The sequence below is a fragment of the Ambystoma mexicanum genome, chromosome 2q (genome assembly GCF_040938575.1).
Source record: "Ambystoma mexicanum isolate Mex_15411 chromosome 2q, UKY_AmexF1_1, whole genome shotgun sequence".
NCBI classification, from domain to species: domain Eukaryota; kingdom Metazoa; phylum Chordata; class Amphibia; order Caudata; family Ambystomatidae; genus Ambystoma; species Ambystoma mexicanum.
Window position 1 is genome coordinate 1193883904 of NC_090924.1, and position 22661 is coordinate 1193906564.

The window sequence follows — 22661 nt, forward strand, 5'->3', positions numbered from 1 at the left end:
CTTGCCCGGCTGTTGAATAGTTTAGTTAGGTTGCTGGATTCTGAGGCCTGCTGAGAAGAGTTCAGCTTGTGGATTAGGTCTCTGCTTTTACAAGGTTCTAGAGTTTGGGTTCTAGAGTGTGTCTGGAATCAGGAGTCTCAGGAGTCTGGAGTCTTTGACTGGTTATGGTCGGGCAGAGTGCTGCACAGGAAATCGGTTGAAGTGGAAAAGTGAGTGTCCCTATCTGGGTCTCAGTGTTTCTTTTTATGTGTTTCCAAAGGGGATGTGGAGGCTGGCTTTTTATGCCCAACCCTCTGAGGATCCTGATAGGTTAAAGGATTTACTGTCCTCTGACTGGAGAAAGGAGTAGTGAGTCAAATGAGACAGAGTGATGCTATGTTTATGGCTTGGATGAAGTCCCTCCCCTGTGCATTTACTTAGAAAACAATTTTTCATGACCAAACATGTTTCCCAGATACACAAGTTGTTGAGAATACATGCACACATCACAGATTAATTAAGACAGGTCTCTGTTCAATCCTGTTCTTTCTAAGAGCTTGGGTTCAGAAATGACAATTTATTCGCGATTTTAGTGGGTTTTACAATATTGCTTTTGCACCAAATCTTACACAGAGGTACACCCCCTCTCTGGGCATATTACAGTATGTTTTTAATTTTCTAGTAGAAACACAGTGGCCCTCATTACAACTCAGGCGTTAAGGGTTAACGCCACCGTTAACCCTTAACGCCTGATTCCCACCTTAACGCCTGCTTTTTGCAGGCGTTAAATTCCATGGTGCTAAGGCACCTTGGTGCTAATTACGGCACCGTAATTTACGGTGCCGTAATTAGCGCCTTCCCCACTCCCATTATGCCCTATGGGGCAAAAATGGGAATGGGGAAGGGAAAATGGGAAATGGGGATTTACCGCCCCACTCACCTTGTAATGGGGCGGTAAATCCGCCATCCACCATGGTGTAAACGTAGTTTACACCATGGTGGTAAAGTTGGTGCACTTAGCACCTCAGTTGTAATGAGGGCCAGTGTCTACAATATTAATAATTATGGGGCTTGGCCTCAGAACATCCCACGGCGTCAAACTTAGTCTTGAACTGTGAGTGAAGGTGTCATTTTAAGAATCTCAAAATTGTACATTTCTATCAGCAGGTTACAATTATCGGTATTCTTATAAAACATATATTCGCCTTCACTTCAGTACACCCATTGGTTTGTCCCCGCACCCTAGAAGCTTGGCTTGACTCAGAGGTCACATGTCTTGTTTTTCCTAGAGCAGTGTGGACAATTACACCCAAAATCAGCATATTTTATTCAATTGAAAGAGTCTATTGTCTTGTGTTCGTGCTAGCAGAGCATCAGTCCAGGGTGCCACTCTCCATCTAATTAACATGACTACGTGATTTCCTGCCTTGTTGCTGAGAAGACTAGGTGTGAAGAGTTCTCATAGGAAAGCAAGCCTTTTGAAGTCTCAGCTAACTCAGGTTACTGTTTAGCTTCTGAAATACAGGTCTCCTGTCAGAATTTAGATCATGAGCGCCAGTCAGTGGCGAGCACCGGTATTGCGCCCATTTTTGACAGCTGTCTTAAATTAAATGTCTTTAAAACAGGGATTTAGCTTGGTAGCATAGGATTCTCGCTGATATTGTACTGATGTGGATTCTTGCAGTAGAGTAATGTACAACACCCAACAAGAAGTTGTATCCTTTTGGTGGTTTTGTGAGCCATGATTTTAGCAATTTTGACGATCAAGAAAATGAATTCCCAACAGCTCTGGGTTGCTTTTGGCAAACAGTATTGCTATTCCCAAATGGTTTCAGCCTACTGTGTGTGTAGCCCAATGGTGGTTTTAGGCAGTGACCTTCTGTGCTCACTAATATAGGCAAAAGTGGGTGGCAGCCTACTTTTCAGATTTTTACTGTGCATTTTTGGATGATTTCTGGTGATCAGCATGCTTTCCGGTGGCCACTCTAATGTTTCTGTGGCCAGCGATGTTGTGGGGCTTGGATGCGTGAGCGAAAACATCCCACAGGGTAGACAACAGGTAGCACCTGTAGCTACACACAGAGCACAACTGAATAAGTTCCACAGTCCAGAATGTGGCAGTATATAAGTCCAAACTGCGCTTGCCAATTACTCTAAGCCCCAAAGAGCAGAAACTGGCTCAGAAGATCCAAGGATCAGAAAATCGCCAGTTAGATCTGATATTAGTATAGGAGCAGTACTGCAGAGCAAGGGGCAATTAGGCATAAAGGCAGCACGTCAGGCTGTCAGGCCGCACCTCACCCAAGCAGGGAACAGAGAAATCCTAAACCTGCAGGGGAGGCTGCTTCTGACAACTGTCTGTAAAAAATGTCAAAGTTTCAAGGTTTTAACTCGCACATGACGCTATGTGGTCAAACCCCAACTCCAATGATGCCAATAGTGCCACATAAAAAGAAGACATGCCTTTGAAGCGGCAGACCGACAGCTTCTACCATTTAAGGCCACTTCACCACAATTAGCCACAATTGGTACACAGCCTGTTTTTTGCCTTTGCAGCTCTGCGTGAGGTTCAGAGCACTTTGCAGCTCTGCATGAGGTTCAGAGCACACAATACAAAAGGCATCCAATTGACCTTGTCACCCCCACGCACTTACCAACTCCAGCTCTGACTTACTTCCGTCAGAGACAATGAGCAGGGAGCAGGAAGCAGGGGTCCAGGGGACCAGCCCATGGGTAGTAGGAAATAGCCACAGCAGTGTATACTCCTCTGAGCCTCATCTTTCACATCCACGGCTCGGGCTCTTGCTCCGGCGTGGCAGCTTTCCGCTCGGGTCTGCTTGAATCAGAGGAAAGGACCTTGCGTATTGCACGCAACCCTACCCACACGTCAGACTGTCAAGCCGTGCTGAACAATCGCCAAGTCAGCCGCTTCCGACAATCAGAAGTTGTTTCACAAAGGTTTATTACAGGTACACTGCAGGAGGTGATTCACTGATTTAGTCTGTTCATAAGCACCTCAACTCATCCTTTCATCCTTCTGAGGTCGATAAATGAGTACCAACACAGGTTGGGTGATATTGGGAGCATATTTTTTCTATATGAAGTGCTTAAGCGTAAGTGCTATATAATAACACATCATTATCATTTGGTCATGGACGTCTGCTTGCATTCACAGTAATTTGGGAATATGGGCCTATACACACTGATATTCACGATACATATGGTGATCCATTCGTGTATGAAATGTACCTCACATTATAGTGATATTATAACCATATTTTTCGTAGTTTACAATGCAAGTCGTGTTCCATCGCTTCCCGCGATATCACTTCGGGGTGGGGTCAAATGACATCACTTCCTGTGATGTCATCGGGGGTCAAGGGTCGTGGGATGTCACTTCCGCTACCCCTGGCATTTTGGTGAAATGACGCCCCTGGTATAGTGGTGAATAGCGGTATATGAAGCTATTATGTGTGCTTCTGGGAAATTGGCATTCACATGCGTGATGAGTCCCTTTGCATCACAGATGACCTGTGCATTGATTGAATGTCAATGCTTCTGGTTGTGGTACATGTGCTTGGTCGCTGTAGCGCAACATGGCTCCCAGTACCTGTGGTAAGAGTATTGAGGGATAAAGCTTCTGCCACACTCTCTGCCTTGCCTGCGGTGTGTGTGGCATGCACATTCAATGTAATGCAGCACAATACCTGGTGTAGGCACCAGGATTGCCTGGCCTGCAATATGAGCCTAGCAATGTTAAAGTTCATTTTAAAGGATATTTGTACCGCACACTATCACCACCGGAGTGGTCCCCTGGTGCTCTGGCAGCTCTGTAAAAGGGAAGGGGGTGGGTGAGTTAGTGGGAAAAGGCTGTAAAAGTGCAAGGGAGCAGTGATGTGCTGTTGGCAGCCTCAGCCCGGTGGGTCTGTTGGCTGGGCTTGGGGTGTTTTACAGTCGATAGTCACCGTGTGCTGTTGTGCGGGTCTATGTGTGGTTTGTTTTGTTGTTGCAGTGTAGTAAAGTTTGTGCGGATTGTTTTGTGGTAGGCTTGTGGTTGTGTTTGGTTAGAGTTTGAGAGGCATATGCAGATGGGTGAGATTGTTAGTGGTTTGGTAAATTGGCATTTTCAATTATGTCTAGTTGTGATGCTTGCTATCGTTCGCTATTCCATCCGCGTGTGATACATGCTAATCTTCAATATCCTATCCAGATGCGACGGAGGAGGCTAGCGATCATGATCACATCTAGGTGTGGCACTTGGTGACATTCCCAGTTTCATTTAAGTGTGGTGCATGCTAACGTTCACATTTCTATCTAGATGCGACACAAGCTAAGGTTTAGAATTCCATCTAAGTGTGTGGCACGTAGTAACATTTCACAATTCCATCTAGATGGGACGCAGGCTAAAGTTAAGAACTACATCTAAGTGTGTGGGACATGCTAACATTAACTTTTCTATCTAGCTGCGACGCAAGCTAAGGTTAAGAATTCCATATAAGTGTGTGGCACATGCTAACATTCACAATACTATCTCGATGCGACACAAGCTAAGGTTAAGAATTCCATCTAAGTGTGTGACACATGCTAACATTCACAATTCCATCTAGATGTGACGCAAGCTAAGGTTAAGAATTCCATCTAAGTGTGTGGCACATGCTAACATTTAACTTTCCTATCTCGATGCGACGTAAGCTAAGGTTAAGAATTCGATCTAAGTGTGTGGGACATGTTAAGGTTTACTATTCAGTCTAGATGCGACACAGGCCAATCTTCACAGTTCTCTCCAGGTGTGGCACTAGTTAGCATAGGCAAGTATGTTAATATGTAATGCATTGCAGCATTTACAGTCCAGTCATAATAGATTTAGGTTTGTGGTCACAACTCTCTCTAAGTATGCCTGGGGTAAGTTTATGGCAGTTTACATTCTGGAAATGTAAGGTAGAGGGGCGGGACTTTCTGGAGTAGAGTAATTGCTCTACACCCCACCCATGCCACACTTACAGTTTTGTTGGTGTCTGTTGACTAGTGGCTTCATTGGCTTCCCCTGTGGACGCCTGCTGACACTTTCTGGAGCCGCCTCTGTTGGAGCCGCCCTTTGCGTCACGGCCCTTAGCCAAAGGGGCTGCCGAGCAGAGGGCTGCCCTGGGAGGTCAGTTAAGAGCAGGTGAGTCTGCCAATAAGAGGGTTGGGCGTGGCTTGGAATTTTCTATAGAATAGTCTCAATGGAGGAGCGGGGGAGTGGGGGTTCCACTCACCTGCTTCGTTAGGTTGGAAAGAAGCAGGGGTCAGATAGTAGGTCGCTAGACCCGAAACCAATAGCCTGCAGAAGAAGGACCAATCAGAGGAGGTGGGCGGGCTTGGGAGGCAGAAGCAGGGAGGGGAAGGGACATGAAGCAAAACACGGGCAGTGTGGAGGCAAGGAAGGATGCCGGGGCCTCGAGGGGTGCCAAAAAAAGAAAAGACTAATCAAGGCCCAGTACGGCCACACAGGCAGCACTCACCTGCAGCTCAACAGATGGAAATGGCCTGCAGATGGTGGTGCCGGGAGTAGGCATCCACAGCACAGAGGGAAGGAGGACCAATCAGGGGAGGAGGGCTTTCTTGGGAGGCGGGAGCAGGGAGGGAAGGGGACACGAAGCAACACACGGGTAGCGTGGAGGTAAGGAAGGACGCTGGGGCCTCGGTGGTGCCAACAAATAAAAAAAAGGCTAATCAAGGCCCTGTACGGCCACACAGGCAGCACTCACCTGCAGCTCGCCAGATGGAAATGGCCTGCAGATGGTGGTGCCAGGAGTAGGCACCCACAGCACAGAGGGAAGGAGGACAAATCAGGGGAGGAGGGTGGGCTTGGGAGGCGGGAGCAGGGAGGGGAAGGGACACAAAGCAACACACAGGCAGAGTGGAGGCAAGGAAGGATGCTGGGGCTTGGGGGGCGCCAACAAATAAAAAAGGCTAATCAAGGCCCAGTACAGCCACACAGGCATCACTCACCTGTAGCTCGCCAGATGGAAATGGCCTGCAGATGGTGGTGCCGGGAGTAGGCATCCACAGCACAGAGGGAAGGAGGACCAATCAGGGGAGGAGGGCAGGCTTAGGAGGCGGGAGCAGGAAGGGGAAGGGACACAAAGCAACACACGGGCAGCATGGAGGCAAGGAAGGATGCCGGGGCCTGACGGGCACCAACAAATAAAGGCTAATCAAGGCCCAGTATGGCCACACTCACCTACAGCTCGCCAGATGGAAATCCAATGGCAGAGGTGTGCTGGAATGCGCCTGTAGCCAAAATATATAGGGCTGTCAGAACCTTCTCCAGGAGTGGTAGTGCATGGGAGCAGATGGTGTGTGATGCAACACTCCCTGGCGAGGTCTAGGATGATATGGGGAGGGAATCTGTACCTTGCATACACCTCGTCATCTGGCATCACAAAAAGCGTTGTGCGGGGATGCACAATCCTGTCCCACACCATTCTTCTCCTCTTCCTTCTTCCATGAACATGTACGATCACCGCCACTACAGCTGGATTCATCTTGGAAGTGCACATTTAAAATTGTGTACATTGCGTGCTTATATAAGTATCCTTTATGCTTTGTATGTTGCGTTGTGTATCCTCTGGCGGTGAAATCAAAAGGTTTGTGTGCGCCTTTTTTTGCACTGGGAAGTTTGGGTTAGTAATCCATGAATTGGGTTATGTTTGCATTGACTGGGCATGTTATTTTTTATGTTTATGTTTATGTTTTTTACATTTTGTGTTATGGCGTGTCCCTTAGCACGCCCACATTATTCCCTGTTTATCCTCATTTGGTGCAAGCAATGAGGAATATGCACGTTCTGCCCTCTCAAAACTTTATATGAATTGGCACCTTAGAGTCTTTGTGTGTGTGTGTGTCAGAGAGAGTATGTGTGTTTGTGTGTGTGAACACGCGCACCACGCATAATGCTGTCATTGACTGGCATGTGAAAGTCTCAACGCTTATACGAGTTCAGATTTTTTTCTGAGCGATCAATATAATAGGGCATTTTACAACACTGTTTTCTTGGAGGATTTATAAAACTTGAATCTCCATGGATATTAACATTGGTCATGCATTGTTATATTAAAATAACATTCTATGGGTTAGTGTGTATATTCTATAAACTGTCTCTACACTGTATCAAAATATTTCACTTGTTAGCTAGAAGTCTACCGACCACGTTGTGCAAACGAACTAGTTTTGTTTTTCTACAAAAGCTTAATAATATCGCCACTAGGTGGAGAACGTTCCCAACAAATTGAACCAACGTTTGCAGTGGAACAACCAGACAAGTTCACTTTGCCTGTCAAGTATATCAGACACTTTTTAGCCAAACATAATTTCTCCACAATGTTAATTTTGCATGAATGCCAAGAAACGTATTGTAGTAGGCCTAAAAAAAACAAAGCCATTAAGGTTTACTCGTCTGCAGAAGAAAGTGAGGAGCTATGAGATAAGTCTGGTAATTAATAAATCACAATTGTTTTAGAAAGTCACCTAATTATTGAAACAGAATCCTCGGCGTTCATGTCTAGCACTGCATGTCCCTACAGAGCAATCTTTTAGTGCGCCCTACGGAAGTACCTAGCACACACATGTCTCATTCGCTGCTCCTTGACAAACCACTGACCCAATGATAAAGCAACCGAACCAATCATTCTCCTACGAAGCAACAAAAAAGTTATACTGGCACCTCGAACCCTTTGGTTATTCAATACCCTTGTAAAGAACGGCGGGCCCCTTCCACCAATGTGCAGCAGTACTGCACACCAGCGAATGTTGCTACTAACCTTCTATATCACTTAGCACGCGACCATGCCTGTAAAGAACGGCGTGCCCCTTCCACCAATGTGCAGCAGTACTGCACACCAGCGAATGTTGCTACTAACCTTATATATCACTTATCACGCGACCATGCCGCAATGTACAATGATACACAAGACTGAACGCAAGTGATTTTCTCTTGAAGTGCTATTTCTTGCATTTAGCACATATGAATTGAAAGTTCAAGCAACAATACATTCGTTATTGTTCTCAGTGTGTTGTTTTGCACATTGATTGAGGCGCGACCATTCCTTCGAATATCTGAACTGGATTAATTAGCATATGTTCAGGTTGCAGGTAATGGACAAGTTGTGTCAAAAGTTGAACCTCTTTCTTTGCATTTGTAGTTGCGTTGATGTGTCCCATTGTTTGTGGTAGTGTTATGTGGAACGAATCTCCAACGCTCTGATTATATTATTAAGTCGTACTCGCTCCACCTTTTAAGCCGTTGTGAGCCCTTCCTTTTAGCGCCATTATTAGGGGAAGTGGTTCAGTGATGTGGCTATAGCTCTGACGACGGCTCTATATAATCGAATCACAATGCTTTGCAGAGGAGGCAGCCCCTTTTCATCATCTGAACATATATTGCACCAAGGGGTCATATTTTGCTTATCCGAACTGACCAGGCATGAGGGACTGGTGACGACTCACCTAATGAACTGTCGTTCCTACATGTTGATTTTGTTCCCACATTTTAGATATTGTATTCTTTTGCATTTGTTATTACCTATTTTTCTTTTTGTGGAGCAAATAATACATTTAATTGAAAAGCTCAACACTGTGAGAGCATCACACATATTATTCCTGAAAACTCATTGATAGCATCAATGTACTTTCGGAGCAGAGTATATAGTACATTTCAGAAAACACTGTAAAAAATGAAAAGAAGAAGCAAAATAAGAAAAAAAAGACAGTCCAGGTAAAAAAGTAACAAAGAACAACAGAAGTACATTAATATGAAAGATAACATGTCATGTTACAAAAAGGAGCAGCTTATTTTATATCCAGAGACTGCTGGGGAATCTTTGAACTAGAGGGGCGTGAATGTGCGTGCTTAATGTGTGGGAGCGACCTAGGGCAGTGAGGGGGATCAAAGCAAACAAGGGAAGCTTAAGGGCTTTGCCCCCCGAGGAATTTTATTTTTAAGACAATGCCCTTAATAGCAGCATTTTTCAGCCCTTTCTTTGAGTAAAAAGCACATCATTTGCAATCATTTTCATACGGTAGCACAGTACACGGGGCCATTTTGCAACTCTCAGTTCATGATGTCTTTGCCCACAACATATGACAGTAAAAAAACATGTTCATGTTGGCCGTACCCACACATGTCCATGCATGTTGCACCATGAAAAGGATACCTAGACTGGCTATAAAATGATAAGCCAGTGTACAGTGCAATCATACTTATGCTCACATTTACCCTTGATTCATAGCATATGAATGTGATGGCGCACAAATAATATATGGCTAGACGTGTGCCACCAATGTAAGCCAGTCTACCCATGTAATAACACTCATCACATTTTCTTTACTGTTGATGCCAATTGAAAAGTAAGAAACGCCATGCACAGTAAGAAGGTACATTCGCCCTGACGCCATAGGTCAAGCCAGCCACCTAATAACACGTATCATATTTGCTTTACACCTGATGCCAAGTAAAACATGCAATGCCACCTTAAAAAAGTAAATGAAGACTGGCACTACTAATGTAGGTCAGTCTAGCCAAGTAATAGCACTTGCATTTGCTTTTCCCTGAATGCCAAGTAAAAACTGTAATGCCATATTAACAAGTAGCACCAGTCTGCATATACTTTCTTATTGTGGAAAGTCAATTTTTACATGGCATGAATGGTAAAGCAAACATATGTGTTATTACTGTTACGGATAATTCTCCAGAATGGCTAATTTCCCTTACATACTGAGTCCCTCATCCGCTTTGTTGGATTTCTAGGATTTATTTTTTCACCTGGTAAGAGTGTGAGCCTTTTTTCCCACTCTTACATGTGTTTCGCTATGTGTGTTTAACATTGTTGTGTTCATAAACTGTGGAGCCTTAGCCACTCCATAGGCATCATCTTTTTACTGTGTCACACAGCACCTTTAGTACAGTGACACAGGGTTGTCTTTTTCAGACTTCCCACTTTAAACTCCATTTTCTGGGACTGACTACTGTCTCTCAGAACTTGTAATGTTGCCATTCACTTTATTATTATTTTTAAAATCACAGACCAAGTACAAACTATCTTCCATACAGTACTGGAAAGGGTTAAAAGTTATCCCTTTTTGCCTGTCTCTCATGGAACATGATTTCATTCCCCTTTTGCTAAGATTTCGTTGGTGGCACTGGTATCTACCCTATTTTTCCTACCGCGGTCTTTGTAAATAGCCTTGGTATTGGTTTAGGCTAAGTTAGTAGCCTCAAACTTAAATCCGCTGGACCCCATTTACTTTTATTTGGTTCTGGCTGGGTTTATTTGCCATTTCTTTTTGTAAGGTCTTTCTCGTGTTTTACTCTACGCGCCATGCCAGGTATGGTTCCTTTGTTCGCCGTCCTTGGGCAGACTTCTGTACAGAAGTACTCCTTAGGTGCCTGAATGTCTGAGGGGGACAGGATGTGAGTGAGGGTTTGAGACTCCCTGCACAGGGTCTCCTTGGAGACCCATGTTGCACTCTGTTTGATTGGCTGTGGAGACTGTCCCGCCAAGACAGCCACCCCTTTGCGTGATTGACAGCCATGCTGTGTGAATGGGGAAAACTGCATAAAAAGCAGGTCTCTGGGGCTTGGAAGGCAGAGTCTCCACTGGATCGAGAGAACTGAAGAGAAGCTGAAAGTAGAGGACCACAACCATGACTGAACCTCCCGGTGAAGCCCTGCTGTTGGGTCCGAATCTCCAAACTTCGACAACAGAGAAGATCTGCAAGGAATTTTCTTCCCTTGAGCTGGTGGGACCAACTAGTTCGCCAAACACCAAGCAAGGCCTCTCTCCCCTGATAGAATTTGCTGTAGTGAACCGGATAGCCAGGAGGATCGGACCCTGTTTGGTTTTTCAGGAGCGCACCTTTTATTTGTTGCTTTGCTCTGCTGCTGGTTTTTTCCCTGGGCAGTGCAGGACCCTCCAGTCTTCCTACTTCATGTCAGTCCGACAGTCGCTTCAGGAACCGTGAGCCTACAGGATCTGCCAGGAACGTCTGCCTCAGCTGCAGCCTTCTTCTTCATTTAAGGTACTGTTCAAACCCGGTTGTTTGTTCCGTCCGACCACGGTGAAAGTGTTTGAAATCTTTCACCAATCGAGGGCTTGTCCTTCTCTACTCTTTTAAATAACTTTTCTTCCGACCAACTTTGTTTCAAACGCTTGGCAAAGACTTAACCGCAAACTATTCTGTACTGTGTGATACTCTGCAAAGACTCTGAACCATTAACATTGGCCCAGGCCTATTGATTTAAATCCTCATTGTAGCAAGCCTTTTCTAGATTGCCCTGCCTACTTACTTGTTGGTGCTGATTCATTTTGTATAACCTTGTCTTTCCCTCCCTTTTAAATTGCTGTAGTGCCATTTTGCTCACACTTCATTTTGAGCTTAACTTGTCCAGAATTCATCAGGTGTTGTGTAGTATATTAAGGGCCTCATTACGACCCAGGTGTTAAGGGTTAACGCCATCGTTAACCCTTAACGCCTGATTCCAATTTTAACGGCTGCTTTTAGCAGCCGTTAAAACCCATGGCGCTAACCCGCCTTGGTGCTAATTACGGCACCGTAATTTACGATGCCGTAATTAGCGCCTTCCCCATTTCCATTATGCCCTATGGGGCAAAAATGGGAATGGGGAAGGGTAAATGGGAAATGGGGATTTACCGCCCCACTCACCTTGGAATGGGGCGGTAAATCCGCCATTCACCATGGTGTAAACGTAGTTTACACCATGGTGGTAAAGTTGGCGTACTTACCGCCTGGGTCGTAATTACCCCCTAAGAGTGTGATTTTTCTGATGCTTCACTTAGTAAATTGTTTTACAACTGATGTGTAAATAAATGTATCTTCTTTTACTCAGAAACATTGAGTCAGTGTTTATTTGAACCATAGTAATTGTTGTCCTTTGTGTAACTATTGATACTGTTCACTTTACTCTTGAGATACGTCTGGCTGCTCAGCCATCGCTACCACTTTACTCTGTAGTACAGGCTTGTACCAAAGGTGAATTTGTACTGTCACTTGTAGTCTTAATTGTGTGTGGTGTTCCCAAAGGGTACTGCATATGATTCTGCCTAACAATTACATGGCTAGACTGGCCTACATTTAGCGTAGGCCAGTCGATCCAGGTAATAACACATATGTTTGCTTTATCGAGGGTAAATCAAACATACCACTTGTGGCATGGAGCCTATTTGGCTGATGTTTTACTGACATTGTCTATCTGTCCTGTTTTTAAAAAGTCCTTGTCATAACCAATGATTTCCTCTTGCAAACCAGGTCATGGTGCGGCGAGAAAGGAGGAAAATGTAGTCAGCAGCAGGAGGTTAATGAGCAGTCCATGCAGTAGCAACTGGATACTGATATCGTGACACATATGCAAACTTGCAGAACCACCACAAAAGTGGCAGTTGCTTTGGACAGAATGCTACACAAATGCAGCACAGCCTGAATGTGAAATTATTATTATGTATATCGTATTATTTGGCAGACAGGTGCAAACTCATTATCAGAGAACTCAAATGTCTTCTTTGCTTCGTTAATTAGAGGAATGTTTTGGAACAGGTTCATAAGGGTACTAGAGTATCTCATCATGGTGAATGCTCAATCAACACAGAGTAACTCTGTTGTGTAAAAATACCATTGTTGCAAATGGACAGTATTTCTAAATGCAAACTCCAAACAAGCTGAATTCAACCGTATCTGCATAAATACACTTTCCAAATGTTGCATCTCTCTATCTTGCACATCTGATGTGCTTTGCATGTGATGCCACTCATGACACCATACATGATGTAATGTGTGATATCGTCGGTGAAGTCATTTGTAATGTCATCAGTGTGCTTAGGGGCTGCAGAATGCAGGCATCATAGTTTTGGTGGCAAAGCTTCCGCATCTTCCAAATATCAGGGGTTTTGTGGCATTCAATCAGCACCTTAACGTCTCTTCAAGAAAGGGTTTTTCATTAAATTTAAAGGGTTTCATTGTATCAGACTGCATCAGATTGTTTCAACTTAATGTTACTTCAACTGAGGTTTGTTCACTGAATTTCAAGGGCACTGAACTTATTCACCTTAACTGTCCCCTAACTAATGTTTTTTTTTCACTGAATTTTCAGTGTTCTGTTGTGTTTTACCCCCGCCACGTTCTCATAACATACCTGATGTTATGCCATTTGTTGTCAATATCTGTTCTTGACCTACTCAACATTGGGTTTATCAAGAATTGTAATGTCTTGGCGTCCACTTGATAAGATGGCAATAGGAATGGTGTACTGTGACAAGGAAGAGTGAGTTGAGGTTAGTGGGGGCTGTGATGAGGAACACTGCAGTTGTGGAGTTGGATACTGCGGAAAAGACGAGTGAGGTTGGTAGTTAGGAACTGTGATAAGGAATAGTGATGGGGCTATTTGGGGACTCTAATGATGAACATCAAGGAATGATTAGCGAGGGACCATTCTGAGGAAGACTGAGTTGGTACACAGATCTACCTTATACATTATAAACACAGAAATCGTTGAAAGAACTACCTATAAATATAAACTTTATTTTCACCAAAATTCTCAGAACGAGAACCAAGAAAGTACTGGGACAAGGGAGAAGCATGTGCTGATATGAAATCTAGATTCCTGAACAATATCTATGTCTTTGACTATTGAGATCGAGAATTAACAAAAAAAAAGAAAGATATGAAGACAATGGACCTCATTACAAGTATGCTGGTCTGGAAAGAGCAGTGCTGGTAGCGGAGTACAGCACCATTTTCTGGACCAGCTGTTAGGCAGAATTAAATGCAGTACCCTCTGGGACCACCACATACAATTAGGACTACAGGTGTAAGCAAAAACAAACGGTTGGTATAATTACTGCACCACACAGTTTTTGGTAGCGAGCTGAGCAGCCAGGCTTATCTCAAGAGGGAATGTGAGCATTACAAGGATGTTACACAGAGGTCTTACAATCACAATGGTTCAAGTAGACACTTACACTCAAGGTTTCTTGGTAAAACACGTATTAATTTATTACACAGTCATTCAGAAAACATTCATTAGAAGGAGGCAACTTAATATTATACACAAATACACTTCATTCCAAACCAATATGTTTCTGGGTAATTTAGGCTCACCTGAAATAGGAGAAAAATAGCATTTCAGTTACTTTGAATGGAAGTAAAAAGCACAAGTTAATAGAATAGATCAAAAATACTTTATTAGGCAGTGCAAATAGGTTCAGTTCACTAGAGGACTTGATTCAGTTTAATAGGCCTAGGCCAAGGTCAATGGACTAGTGTCTTGGATAGGAAAGAGCAGTTCTTATAGTAAATGTTAAACTATTTGCCAATGTTCTCAGAAGCAGTTTGTACGAAAAAGTATCATATGTTGGGTCACAAGCTGATTAGGCCTGCAAATTGGGAAAGTTTCACAAACTTTGACCGCGAGAGGTAAGTTCTCTCAATCAGGTGAGCACAGTACCATAGTATGAAGAAAAAGATGCAGCTGAAGAAGTTGGTTCCTGGCAGCTCCTGCATATCTAACTGTTCCTGAGCCTCAGTCGTGGGGACAAGAGGGAGGACGTCAGGGGACTCCTCCAGTGCACGGGATGGGTCAAACAAGCTGGCAAAATGGAAGATCTTCGGTTCAAGTAGCTGTTGTCAAGCAAAAAAGTTGTTGTCCTTCCCCCTGGTTGTGATGTCATCTTTGATGTCATGGGTGTTAGGCTTAGCAGTGCACGGTGGTGGCACGAGTTAATGGTTGCTTAGCTTACCATAACTGGCGAATTTCAAGGGTTTTTCGGTTTTACTTGGAACCATAACATCCCTTCAACAAAGTTTTTTCACTGAATTTGAAAGGTTTTTAACAGCGCAACTTAACCATAACGTCCCTTTAGCAAAGTTTTTTTACTGAATTTGAAAGGTTTTTTGCAGCGCAACTTAACCATAATGTCCCATTAACAAAGTTTTTTCACTGAATTTCATTGGTTTTTAGCAGCGCAACTTAACCATAACGTCCCTTTAACAAAGTTTTTTCACTGAATTTCATAGGTTTTTAGCAGCGCAACTTAACCATAACGTCCATTTAACAAAGTGTTTTCACTGAATTTTATAGGTTTTTAGTAGTGCAACTTAATAATAATGACTTTGACTTTATATACATGTCATATGGAACTGACTGAATCCCTTCTACTGTACTTGATGTCCGCGAACTCATTTAATGTTCGCTGACATGTTCGAAGAACAGTACCACTACCTAAAAACTCTGGGGGGGTATGTTTGATAACATAGGAAAATTTAACAAATTCCAAAAGGAGCACACAAACACATTATATTTACTAATACATAAGAAATGTAACCCATATGTACAACACACTAACCATTCATTTAAATGCACTATCTTCTAAAATGGAATATACCACAAGAAGATAAATTGGCTTCCAACATAATTACCTCACAAACACAACAGAACTGAGAACAAGAGCAGACCCACTAAGTACATAGGACATATCTTACCTGAAATAGTAAGTGTACTTAATTTCATTCATATATTTGTAAACTTTCTGTATTAGATAAAAAATATATTATCTTTTTTTTTTCTCACAGAAATGTCTAGTACTCTGGAATGGCTAGAGGAGCATTTCCCACATGAAGAAATGTCACAAGATAGTGAAACTAATGGTAAACACTTTATAATATAAACCATTTAATTATTATTATTTTGTATACATTTAACATATATATATATATATATTTCGTACAGAGCATACCAAAATAGAAAATATTTCAGAAACACCTGTTATGGATAACACTTTTCACAGTATAGAAGAAAAAATGGATAAAATGGATTTATTGTTGACTAATTTTAATAATTTGAAAACTTTTGTGGAAGATCATTTTAAACCAAAAACCTCGTACCATTGCCCCACATGTACTTGTCCCTCCTCACCATATCCCAGTCAATTATCCCCAAACCCTCTCCATAACCCAAAACGTTTTGATGAGACTTCCATCCCTTCTTCACCTAATAACAATCATGTTGAAACCCCTAATTCTCCTGTTTTTGTTTCTGTTTCTGCCTCACCTTCTCTGTCATGAATGATTAATATATGTTAAATAAAGTTTAATTATTATATTGTGTCGTAAATAGTTTTTTTTTTTTTTTTAAATGTAGGTGTCCGCGGACAGTGCAGGTGTTCTGAAAGTTTGGTAAATAAACGAAAATGGAGGTGTCCTGAAGAACACTATACCTGTTTGTACTGTTTGCTAGCAAGTTCAAACTGTTCTAAGAACACACGTGGTGTCTTGAAATGTTCGTAAAAAAAAATAATTAAAGTGTCCTAAAGAACAATATATCTGTCCGTAGTGTTCGCTATCAAGTTTAAACAGTTCTAAGAACACAATTGGTGTCCTGAAATGTTCGTACGTAAACGAAAATGGAGGTGTCCTGAAGAACACTATACCTCTTCATAGTGTTCGCTAGCAAGATGAAACTATTCTAAGAACACACGCGGTGTCCTGAAATGTTCGTAAAAAAAAAAAAAGTGTCCTAAAGAACACCATATCTGTCCCGAATGTTCGCTATCAAGTTTAAACTGTTCTAAGAACACAATTGGTGTCCTGAAATGTTCGTACGTAAATGAAAATGGAGGGGTCCTGAAGAACACTATACCTGTCCGTACTGTTCGCTAGCAAGTTGAAATTGTTCTAAGAACACAATTGGTGTCCTGAAATGTTGGTACATAAACGAAATTGGACGTGTCCTGAAGAACACTATATCTGCCCTTACTGTTTGCTAGCAAGTTTAAACTGTTCTAAGAACACACGCAGTGTCCTGAAATGTTTGTTTCACGTATGACGCATTTTTAATTACTTCAGGACCCGAGCAGTGTCCGTAGAACATCAACGCGCATGCGCTAACCAATCTCTGTGCATTTGGTGTCCTGCGGACATGCGCTTCCTTCGCGGACTTGTTCGTGAACGGATCATATGACCGCGCCCACGCTGATCGCGTGTTCTGAATGCGGACACTGTTCGTGTCCCCGAACAATTTAAAAGTATATTTTCAATTAATCCATAATATTTTTCAATAGAATCTCACCATGGCACAAGTCCCACATAGTAATCCTGAGTTTCTACATACCTTTTGAAACTTTTCGAACTTTTTTTGTGTTCGATCTGTCCGCAGACAGCACGCGTGTCCGCGGACCGCGCACAAGCACCCCTATAAATGACCACGCCCTAGAGCTTATTCTCATTGTGTTTCTGGCTATTCTTCAGAACACAGCGATTTTTGCTGCCACCTGCAGATTACACCATCATCGAGATGGCATCCCTGGCTGCTAAACTGCCACTTGGTGCTGCACCTGCTTCAGCACCACCCCCAACCCCTCCACCACCACCACCTCCCCAAGGGCCTGAAGCGGGGAACAGGAGTGAGGGTGTAGAGGAGGAAGAAGAGGATGATGAGAATGAGGTAGAGGAAATCCCTACTACCCGCACTAGGCGTGAGTCTTGGGTGTGGCGGTTATTTATCATTCATAGGAATGGTCCTAAGGCTCGTGCGAACCGGGTTACCTGCAATGAGTGCAAAATGATACTCAGTCGCGGGAAGCATGGTGAGTACAGCTTTGGGACCACTACTATGAAGCGACACCTGAGGTCATTTCACTCTGGGGCTATTCGCAAGGTTGTACCTTGCGAAGAACGTAGCAGGTTGATTTCCTCTACTTCATCCTCTGTTTCTGATCCTGTCACCACAAGGACCACCTGTGTGGGACAGCGTCTTCCTCAAGCTGCCTCACAGGCCATACAGAATGCTGATGACCCTTACCTTTAGAGGGTCACAGTTATATGTATGTACTGTGACACAGTACTCTGCAGGGGGGCGCGACTTCGTAGTGCTTTTGAGACTATCGTCTCAGAGCACGAGAAGATCTGCTCACTACCGAAATAAAACCCACTCTACATATTCCTCTCTCAGCTCGCCCTTTCTTATCCCTGTGGTTGGTGTGCCCCATTTTACCTTCCTTTCCCCTCCTCTCCTAGTGTGTCGTGTATAAAAAAACAAAAATATCAAAAATAAAAAAAAAATAAGGCTCTTTTCAGAGCCGCCTTTCACAGTTAAAAAATAAAAGTGAAAATAAAAGAAGTAGGGCCCTTTGTATGTTTTAGAAATCCGTGGACAGTTTGCGAAAATTTAAAAAATTGGGTGCTACCCTATCACAAACATTGCAATTTTCTCTGGGAGGCAGTGGTGGCTCTGAAAAGAGCCTTTGGAAGGTGTTTGTAAGTCAAAAATTTTAAATGCTTAAAACCTACTTCAAAATGGATGTTGTAATTCCAAAAAAGGTCGCAATGCATTTTGTACATTTCTCAGAAAAATCTGATTGCCACCATAAGTAAGATGGACTCCATCTCTGCGAAAAATGTTTGTACTACGAAACAGAATATTTTCATTGCGAAAAGAAGACATGCCACATTTTTTTAGAAAGGCACAAACAGCTTTATTAACATTGCGCCTTGCTTTTTCCATTTGTGGACCAAATGAAGAAGAACAAAGCCACATTTGTCTCAGCGCAATCCGTGAAAATATCACTTTAGAATTAGGAAACATGTCCATAACCTTCCTAAGTCCTTCTTTCATAGCAAATTGCAAAATTCCAGTCACAAGTCCTAAACTGTTCACTCGACAATGATTTACAATTATGTCTGGATGTTGCTGTCTCCAAAGTAGCACATAGAGGTAGCAAGTCCAACCAGTTCATTCCACGTACTCCATGCCAGTGTACTTCCACACGTGGGAATCCAAGATCTACAGCTACTCCACAGCTTTCTGCATGCTCCTTCAACCAATATATCCATGATTCTCCCAAAATCCATACAATCTTTTTCCTAAAACATACAGACATAGCTATCTGTTGTTCTCTCAGCAAAAACAGTATATGAGAAACTCTCTTCTGGCACTACACACCCACTAAACTTTCCTGACCAATCCCTTTCAGTACTCATTCTCATTTGCATGACTTCTGAACCCAAAAATCCCCAGATGTAACTCCTGATGTCCGCGAACTACCGCCATGTCCGCGGACATATCGTAACATGAAAAGCCCTTCTACCATTTCCACTTCACTCTCTCTGCCATTCCCTCATAGGATGTAGCTAAGAAGTCACATGACCATGCACCAATCACATTCAAGACCTCTACATCTAACTTCATCATCATAGATCAGCACTGCAAATGTACTGTGAATCTCTCTGAGTACAAGTGTCATATCATTGGCAAGCACCATCTACCAGGAATACTGTACAAGTCTCCAAGATTTCTACTTGCAGCTCCATTCATATCCATATGCATGAACACAAACTTCAGTTATGCATATTTTCTGTACAGTAGATAAACACATTTTCAAACAGAATTTTAGCTTGTGTACTCTATAAAATGAATTTACTGTATTTTTTTCAATTTCCTAAAATCAACTATCACTTATAAACCTTTATACTATTTACTTTCTTTATACACACACACTCAAATCATGTTAAAATAACATTTTTTAAATTAAATATATAGACTACATATATTCAAACAAAATTGCATGCAAGCACAATCTATGTTTAAATCTTTAAAAAAATACTTATCCAATTTCATATTGTTTTGTTTTTATTTATTTATTTACTTAATTACTTTAATTTAGACATGACATTGAGGCGCTATTACCTAGAACAGCTTAGTTACAGAAATAGTGGTATTCACTGGTATATTATAAATTTCACAAGATATAGTAAAGATATTTTTTTGCTACAGTTAGTCATTCAATACAATTTGTTCATTAAGAACATATCATATGTAATGTATCTTATGTAAATAAATTAGTTTAATGGTTTTGAAGAAGGCGCTGAGGATTTCAATTAAAAAAATCAATATCTAAATTAAAAACAGCGTTATATACAAAGTTACCAGTTTGAATCTTTTACAATTGCAGTGAAGACCAGTCTCCTGAAAAGAAGCAGCCAAATTCAAAGAACAAAGAAGAACTAAGAAATTACCTGTTAATTTAAGAAAAAAAGTAAGTAGAATATCACCATACTATTTGTATTATTACTCAAACATACTGTAAAGTTAATACAAGCTATTTCTGTGCCTAAAAATAGAGATTGTGTACAATTTTGTCCAAAAATCTCCATGTCTTAAACAGCGATTTACAGCCAGAATGGCCCACAAATTCCTATTTTTGGACACACAAATTACCCAACTGAACCGCTACAATTTTCATATTATAGAACAAACAACTGTTTTAATTGTATACATTAGATTTACTATTTGTACTTTTCCACACCACTAGCTTACTTTTTTTGTCATCTGAACCCCAGTTTAGTAACACATACATTCAAGAATACCTATCCCTACTAGTTGTAGTTCCCAATGCACAATCACACAACATTACATACATCTTTATCATCTTACTCAAACACTCATGCACACAGCACACATACATTGCAGAACACCCCAACCCATACCTTCTTTATTTTTTTCAACAGACCCTAAAGAATGCCTACCAAAAGTCAAGTCCGTAGAAAGCAATGCAGAAGTAGAGCAAATGAAAATAAAAGTGTCCAACATAAGCATCCATCTCTAGCAGAATTTGTAAAAAAAAGTTGAAACAAAACAGCTAATACAGTCATTTAGTGAAACACAAGAAGTTTCAAGTACAAAAATGTTGCCTCCTCTATCAAAATGTAAAACAAACCAAAAAACAATTAACAGAAAATCAGCTATCACTACAGATAAAACTACTTCTTTAAATTTTAATATAGTGCAAAGTAAGCATACCAAGAAAAGTATTTTAGCCAAAATGTACTGTCACAAAGTCCTTCAAAATCTTATAAAAACAGGAGAGAAATCAGGTTCAATGCTTAAAACCTATCGTAGGAAATTAATCTTAGAAGCATTGATGGACAGTGCAATTCTTCTCAAAAGAAAGTTATTTATTTTACTGTTAAACAAAATGAAACCACTAACAAAACTAATAACTAAATTACAAAAATGACTTCTCAATAAGTGAAATGTCAACAGAAAGAACTTCTTAAGTATCTTCGGAGGTGAATGTAATTACACTACGAGCACAGAACCATATTTTAATGAAGAAGCGTACAAACAAAAGCAAAAAAATACAATTGCCATAAATAGCAGTGGTTGAGATTATGAAAAAGTGAATAATACCATAATGGAACAAGAAGTACTCCTTACAAAAATATGCCCTAAAAATTAGAACTACCCCTCCATTCAACTGAATAAGAACGTCTAGTGTACAAATGGCCATGCACATCAATGTGTAACATTCCCAAACAATGTTTCAAATCTTTACGCCAATTCCTCAATAAATATGTAAAAAGCAAAGACAAAATCAAAATTAAATTACTGCAAAATATGGATACCTGTCCAGTGCGCAAGTACACAGGACTACAAGGACATTCATTGGCCAGCATTACAGGACCTACTTGTAAAACCACTTTCCATGATATCAAAAGGATATCAACACATCATTCAACTATAAGAAATCTAGTCTATAAACTGTACTATGCTAAAAGTCCTGCTTTAGCACTAGTACATTTAAATAACATCCTTCTACATGGTACAGCAAAAGACCTACTTGAAGAAATTGACTATATCCAGAAAATATATTTTGGAAGTGAAAGCCATTTACAGAATGAAATAGCTTTAAACCAATTAAGCAACAATTCTACACATGGCAACCTTTTGCTAAGCACATACAAGAAAGAAATACTAAAATTTAAAAGTACATCAGCTGAAGTACCAAACCATGTATGTGTATGTTGCCGTAGAACTTTTTATAAAAGTAACACAAAAACTGTAGACCTATCATACTAAATAGAAGACAATGAAGAATCTAAATGGTTTGAATTAGCTATCTACCTTGTAGCAGAAAACAAATACGAAATAACTGAGCCCTTAATACTTTGCAGTTACTGCACTACAAAACTTGACAACAACCAAACTCCTTCACGTGCTATCCCAAATAATTTGGAATTATACCCAGTACCAAAACCCCTACAACAACTTAATTTATATGAGAGCATCATAATTCAAACAGTACACCCATTTCAAGCAATAATACGCCTTCAACCAAAAACTGCAAAATTACCTTCCTCTGAATTGGTAAAAGGCATTCGTGGAAAAGTAGTTTATTTACCATTAGATCTAAAAGAAAATGTGCATAGTCTAGGAGTGCAACGTCCAATGCAGCAATCTTTAATTATCTCAGTAAATGGAGTACCTACAAAAGACAAAAAAATATGGTAACAGCTGGTAGATTTACATAAAGTTAGACAAGCCTTCCAATATCTTAGAGAGAATAATGAATATTACAAAGAAATTAATATTGAAGAGAACTTCAAAGATACAACTGAAATAATTCAAGAAACACAAGAAGCTTGTCAATTTGAGCTTCTAGATCCTGCTACAATATCAAATACTTTAGACCATTATACAATTCATCCTTTGCACTCTAATGAAACGATAGAAGTTGTACTGGAAACGTACCAAATGCGTCAAACAAAAGCATCGCCAATCAGCATATGGGAAAAAACTATAGAAGCACGTGCTTTTCCTCCACTCTTTCCTACTGGCAAAGGAGGAAGGTATGATG